This window comes from Aricia agestis, chromosome 10 (genome assembly GCF_905147365.1).
Source record: "Aricia agestis chromosome 10, ilAriAges1.1, whole genome shotgun sequence".
Lineage (NCBI taxonomy): Eukaryota > Metazoa > Arthropoda > Insecta > Lepidoptera > Lycaenidae > Aricia > Aricia agestis.
In genome coordinates, this window is record NC_056415.1 from 468,916 (window position 1) to 477,002 (window position 8,087).

Below are 8,087 nucleotides of genomic sequence, written 5' to 3' on the forward strand. Positions count from 1 at the left end.
CGAAAGTTTTTTCAACAAAGTTCTTTTTAATAATATTTTTAGAACAAAATCTCGCCAATGCGCTCTGGTTGTCGTGCATTTTCATATTGTTCAGTAGCTCATGTCGTGAAACGCTTTTAGCTTCACTAAAATTAATTTCGCCTCCCCATTGAAGGCCGAAATAACTTCGATAATGTAAAATGTGATTAAACGCACCTTTCCCCGTGAAATTAACATTTTGGCTCAACATTACAGCACCGAAACTATAATAATGAGCGCGGCACACGGGCGACCGATCACAGCGACTGAAGTGCACATTTTTAAATGTGGCTACACGTTGGCTGGACAGCACGTAAACAAAATAAGTACTGTACCAACTGACCCGGCAAATGTTGTTTTCCTGTGCATAATTTCGGATATGAAAAGTAGATGTTGGCCCTAAAACATACAGGATATTAAGCACAAAACAAAAACGACACGCGACATTAAAATTTCCCATTATTTATAATGCTGCTGCTTACAGCTTTGAAATGCAAGAATTTTTCTTACTTTTAATTGTGTCGCTTATGTAACAGCTGCAATTGGTCGCCGATTTACATCGCATTGAGCCTAACTAGAAAATAAATAGATCTCCATGTGCCAAAAATTAAATATTGTTTATCTATAAGTTATCAAGCGTAGCGCGAATGTGCCACAAGATTGTTTCTGTCAACCACCATATTTTGCATTCTGATAATCAACCGTAGCGAATAGTGTTCTACTTTAAAAAAATTATCCATCAACCTTCAATTATTATTAGTATAATAATAATAATAATGCTGAATACAGAGACAATTTTGTCGCCCGTCTGCGCTATGCTTTTCGTTATAAGTTATAGAAAATAATATTATGTTGTTAAGTTTAACGATTACTTTTTAGATATTAGCTAAGGGGACATCATTGCTACGTTGATTGTATTTGTTGTTTAGTTATTACGGCCTATTATAATAAATGATAAAATCATGAAAAACTGAGTAAGATTCTTAAGAAACGCGCAAATCTAGTTATGTACATTGTATAAACATCTCATTAGGTTTAAGGAAAAATAATGAAATATTTGTATGTTAAGATATTATAATAATAATTATTGTAACGTCCTCTTAAGCAATTCCACACATATTACCCCGGCTTGACCTTCACGCTTTAATGTAAATACTAAGTGCACATACATTTGAACTTCGATATTTTAACATAGAACAAGTGTATAAATAAGAATTGTAAGTTGTCTCTAGATATTCACCGGATCTGTACAAATTATGTGCGATTTAAAAAAATGTAAATAAGATATATTACAAATAAACGAATTAGTATAAATCTGTGTTTTTTTTTTTATTGAAAGAAAGGGGCAAACGAGCAAACGGGTCACCTGATGGAAAGCAACTTCCGTCGCCCATGGACACTCGCAGCAATAGAAGAGCTGCAGGTGCGTTGCCGGCCTTTTAAGAGGGAATAGGGTAATAGGGGAGGGTAGGGATGGGAAGGGAAGGGAATAGGGGATGATAGGGAAGGGAATTGGGCCTCCGGTAAACTCACTCACTCGGCGAAACACAGCGCAAGCGCTGTTTTACGCCGGTTTTCTGTGAGAACGTGGTATTTCTCCGGTTGAGCCGGCCCATTCATGCCGAAGATGGCTCTCCCACGTAAAAGTTTTGTTATATCCCTCTTTATTATTACTCAAAAAAGTAGAAAACTGACCTGTCAGCTGTCTGTCTGTCTGTAGGTTACTTTTTGACGCCCAAAGCACTGAACCGATTTCATTGAAATTTTGCATGGAGGTACTTTGAGCCCCGGGAAAACATACATCTTTCTAATATTTAAAATTCTCGTGTCACAGTGTTTGTGCGCGAACTCCTCCAAAACGGCTCAAACGATTTTAAGAAGTTATTCCTAGGCAGATGGAAGAGCTAAGTAATTTGGTCGCGTAACGCGTTACGTCAAACTTGTCCGACCGATCACAAATAACAGTCAATTATTGAAATAAGCAAACCAAATGACGTGGGTCTGTCAACTGCCTAGGAATCAATTTTCTCGATTGTACATTCGTTAGGCCTGAGAACAGGTTTAATTTACTTTTTTTATTGATAGGTACTAAAAATAATTTATATGGCAAAACAACTTTGGCCTGGTCTAGTATTACATAAGATACATATTTTATCTTATAAAAATGTACGGTACCCGCGCGATAAACGAATTTTGTCCCAACGGAGTTCTGGACGTCATCTAGAATTGTAACAAAATTATGTTCTAAGTACAGTGCCTATAAAACTAGGCCTTTACATCCGTTGTGGATGATATAAACAGTATTTTTCAGAGCGAAGTAACCACTCCTCAAATACTGTAGTGCCTGGGACAAGATTTTTAATTGTCCGTATGGTTGCCCAAGCGCATACGGCATTCTCGCATCATAGTCGGTCTAGTCCAGAGGAAAGAACTAGTCAATACGTCTGGGACCAACTATGTGCGGGTTTCCTCACGATGTTTTCCTTCACCGTACGAGTATGTACTTGAGATCAGAAAATGTCTCATAGGTACACGCCTCCACCCGGGTTCGAACCTGCACCCTGTAGGAGTGCCAACCGAAAGTCTACCCATTACACATGTACATAATAATATAGGTGTGGTTACAGTGCCTATGTACCCACACCTATATTATTATGTACAAAATGTAAGTAATTCGCCCGAAGGGAAGTGAGGCTGAAAAATGTAATAACTCCGCATCTTGTTATGGATCATGTATGCAAACAATGTAAGTCGGTAATATTATATTATGTTATCAGAATATCGATCATTGTCAGAAATAAACCTCATATTATCTTAGTCGTGGATTACAACCCTACAAAGATTGTTTGGCCATTTGGTCAATATTATCAGAACTAACGTTGCATTATCTAAATTACTATTTTTTCATAGCTCCTAGACTAGAAAGGTCAATGACCGCTGGTGTCATCTTATTCCCTTTTGACAATAGACAGTTGTTTCCCGTTCTGTCAATTTCATCTATAGTCAGGACAATTTAAGGTGGCACCAGCGGTCATTGACCTTTCGAGTCTAGGGGATATGTGAAAAATATGAGTCGCACTGTTTAACTTAAGAATAAAATTGAATTTTTTTAAAGAAACGGACTATTATAGTTTCATCGTAAAACATCTTGATTACCTCTTCGTATGAAAATCTCCAACTATTTATACATTTATACTGTGTTCACACATCGTGTATGCAAAATACAATATCACCCTAAGACTATAAACATCTGTCACATCATTGTCTATTGCATATTGTATAGGAAATGACAAGTTTTTTGACAGGGAGTTAATGACCGCTACAGACAGAATTCCGCGATTTGAGTATATATTATATAATTATTATTATAATATAATTTATTATTTTTTTTTTTATGAAAAGAAGAAGAAATGAAACCTAATATATTTTGGATCAATATGATCAGCCGGTTCGCATTCACGTCCCAACGACCTTAACATCCAAGTGCCGTTGCCATGCCCGAGAATCGAGATAATAATATATTATATTGTGTAAACAACGATTAATGAATCTATATTTTTATCTTATTGAGGCCCTGTATTCCCAGAAACGGTCGATTTTCAAGATTTAAAAGTGACAGTAGACACAAAAATACAGTAATTTAAATTCTGAAAAAAATATATGTGTTAGTTAAGGATCTAACACAGTGGAATTTATATTCCATTACACAATATCATGAACTTCACTCGATAGAAAAAAATCCCAAACTTACCTCTTCTTTTAACGAAATTTCCATACTATGTCCAAATTATTTATAATTTTCAGATAATTTTTGCACTGAATTAAAGACAAAGAATATATCATAAGCAGGCGCAAAGTGTGTGACTGAAAGCGTACCAGCCGAACCTTTGCGCCTGCTATTTTATAGTTTTTGATCGTCTTTTTTTTGTACATCAATTGAATCGAGTCAAAAAAACGAAACGCCCTAGATATATTCTTTGTCTTTAATTCAGTGCAAAAATTATCTGAAAATTATAAATAATTTGGACATAGTATGGAAATTTCGTTAAAAGAAGAGGTAACTTTGGGATTTTTTTCTATCGAGTGAAATTCATTATATTGTGTAATGGAATATAAATTCCACTGTGTTAGGTCCTTAACTAGCACATATATTTTTTTCAGAATTTAAATTACTATATTTTTGTGTCTACTGTCACTTTTAAATCTTAAAAATCGTCAGCGCTTAGCGCTCTTACAGACGAACGGCACGTGTCGGCGGCATGTGTCAGCGGCACGTGTCGGCGGCAGTCGACGGCAATTGACGGCACGAGTCGGCGGCAGTTGACGGCAGTCGACGGCAGCCGACGGCAGCCGTTGACAATTTATAACGCTTGCAGGGGACCTACCACGACCTTTCCTAAAATGATCATGTTTCTAGAAAGCTTTGTTGTAAGATTACAATAACATTACCGTACTCACTTTTCAAATATAATTTTACTAAAAAACAGTAAAAAATGCAAAAATATTGTTAAATCCGCTGTGAAATATCAACTTTTTTAAGATCGCTAGCTTGACGTTAAAGTAATTATTGCTTATCTGTCAAACGGTGTCGCTTAGTAGAGGTGGTGGTAGGCCCCCAGTTGTGACGTACCGCCTAAAGGTAAGCGGCCACAGGTCGGTATCATACGCAACGGACGTCTCGCATCAAACGGATAATTTTTTCACAATACTTCCGCTGAATCGACAGCGTATGGATTATCGAATAGTCTAGTAAATGAATGCTCAAAAGGGGGGTGTGGATGGAATAGTCGAAAGCAGAAATTTTGACTTAGAAACTTTGTTTGGACTAATTTGAAGATAAACATACTGTCTAGTCGGTAATCCGTACGCTGCCGATACAGTGGACGTACTGTAAAAAAATATCCGTTTGATGCGAGACGTCCGTTGCGTACGATACTGACCTGTGGACCTTTATCTTTACGCGCTACGTCACAACTGCAAGCGTGATAAACTGTCGACTGCCGCCGACTGTCGCCGACACGTGCCGCCGACTGCCGCCGACACGTGCCGTCGTCTGCCGTCGACTGCCGCCGACGCGTGCCGCCGACACGTGCCGTTCGTCTGTAAGCGCTCTAATACAGGCCCTTAAAAACGTTTAATTAATAAATATATATATAGCACACCTAAAATGTTTTTAGGTGTGCTTAACAGTACACGTAAAACATTTTCGTTCAAGTGATAATAAAAGTAAACACACAAACACCTCTTTTATTCCGTGGATCTACAACACTACATCGACGGCCCGTCCAAGTGAAAAGACATAAATCGGTGGCGATAGAGGGTTATAATTAAAAAGAAATCCGCGGCTCCTTATCAGTTGGCCCCCGATCGACCCCCGATCGGCCCCCGATCGTCTCCCGATTGGCCCCCGGGATCATTTAATTGATTCAATCGCGCGTCGGCTCTTTGTCTACAGCTGATCGGAATTCAGCCCGCGCGCGATCGCCGACTGGAAAAGAATAAACACTTTTAACTACCTCCAAGATTTAAAGGTGCATTTCAGGAGCTAACATCATCATTATCAGCCTTCGTTGTTACTTTTTTTTATGAAATAAGGGGGCAAACGAGCAAACGGGTCACCTGATGGAAAGCAACTTCCATCGCCCATGCACACTCGCAGCATCAGAAGAGCTGCAGGTGCGTTGCCGCCCTTTTAAGAGGAAATAGGATAATAGGGGAGGGTAGGGATGGGAAGGGAAGGGAATAGGGGAGGGTAGGGAAGGGAACAGGGTAGGGGATGGGGCCTCCGGTAAATTCACTCAATCGGCGAAACACAGCGCAAGCGCTGTTTCACGACGGTTTTCTGTGAGAACGTGGTATTTCTCCGGTCGAGCCGAAGCATGCTAGCATAGCATTACTAAATAAGCTACAAAAATAAAACTGCTTATGTTCGATGAAGATGTAAAAGCCTTGTGTAAAAATTAAGATATTTTTTGACTGCATAATATAAACAGTTTATCCAATAATGGCCTTAGCTGTGTTCATGCAGGTTACTTTTCTTTTATTTTTGTTACATAGCTGTAAGCCATAACATTATAATTTTCCATTTTTTTAGTAAAAGATGGCCCCGTGCGAGTTTCTTACGCCGGTTCTTCTCTGCGGGGTAGTTCCCGAACCGGTGATAGGCAACGTAGTTTCTTCGTTCGACTTTCAAAAAGTGTATCATGATACCCATTTTGAATAAAAATACATTTTATTTTTAGTTTTCTAGGAATTTCAAACAAGATTAGATAGCTAGTTCGAAAAACCTAAAAACCAAACATTTACCATTAAAATAGGATCAGTAGTTTAGAGACAACGATAGATTTTCTTTCGGTATTGCTGTACTAAGTCGGGTACAAAATTTAAAGCGGGTATGAAACGTTAGCATGATATAATAATAATGTTATTTCAAAGAAATCGTAAAAAATATTACAAGAATTATTTACTTTATAAGAAGGAATTATTTTCACATGTTGGAAGTTACTCGTAAGTGTATGTAGGCAGTTAGGCACCTTTTGACATCATTAAAACTTTACAAACTTGTTTACAAGTAACAACATTTCAATACACATCCATGACACACGTGGATACCTACTTGTTGTATTCAATAACTTATAATGTTACAAGATATTTATATTATGTTATTACTTACTAGCTGTTGCCCGCGACTTCGTCCGCGTGGACTTCAGTTTATAGCGCGCGATGTCAACAAAATTGGTGTCAAAAGCTTTTATAAAAAAACCCTGGTACCCCTTAAATCAATACAGCTGTGCAGTGTGCACACAATAAGTTTTTCATTTTTTTATATTAAACTTTATATTTTATGCCAAATTTTAAAGCTTATTTAGCCCTCCAATTACACAACTTTACCCATAAACTATTTATCATTGATAGATTTAAGGTTACGTCACTGCACAGATAAAGTACTGACTTATTTAATACCGTAGAATAGATATAATAATCGAAAAAAATCGAAACTTAAATGTAAGATGATACCACGTCTTATACAAAGACTTTTGAGCAAGCGTCAGCGCGATGTAGAAGACGCACGGCGCCATCTATTATGAACTGTTGGAACTAACTTAATTTTAACAAATTTACGCATTTTCACCCCCTTTCAACCCTTTTTTCCAGTAAAAAAGTAGCCTATGTCCTTTCTCAGGCTTTAGACTATCTGTATACAAAATTTCATTACAATCGGTTCGGTAGTTTTGGCGTTTGGCGTGAAAGCGAGACTGACAGACAGGCAGACAGACAGACATACAGAGATACTTTTGGCGTTTGGCGTGAAAGCGAGACTGACAGACAGACAGACAGACAGAGATACTTTCGCATTTATAATATTAGTATAGATTTTGTGCACACTGCACAGCTGTTTTTGGGTATTTTGATTAATTAAGGGCCGCGCTACACCGGAATGGCAGCGGCGAGGCGAGCACTTTCAGCGCTGCCATTCCGGTGTAGCGCGGCCCTAAGAGGGGTACCACTTACCAGGGTTTTAAAAAGTTTTTAAATTTGACACACATTTTGTTGACACCGCGCGCTATAAACTAAAGTCCACGCGGACGAAGTCGCGGGCAACAGCTAGTGTTACAATAAAGTAAAAAATAAAACGCCATCTGTTGAATCGTATTAGAACTAAAATGTTCATTGCATCGATATATTTCTGGATTTTTTATAATATTATACTTACATAAAATATGTTTAAGATTTTTGAAATTTTATTTTAATACACATCCAAGACCCAGGAACATTGAAAACTTTTTGTTCCGCCTGCGGGACTCGAAACCAGGACCCCCGGGATGAGCGCTGGCCACGCGCAATGCGAATTCATTTTCATCGATATTTTCATGGAAATAAGATATTTTCCCACATCAAAATGTAGCCTATGTCCTTTCTCAGACTCTAGAATAACTGTGTACAAAATTTCATTGCAATCGGTTCAGTAGTTTTGGCGTGAAAGCAAGACAGACAGACAGACAGACAGACAGACAGACAGACAGACAGACAGACAGACAGACAGAGATACTTTCGCATTTATAATATTA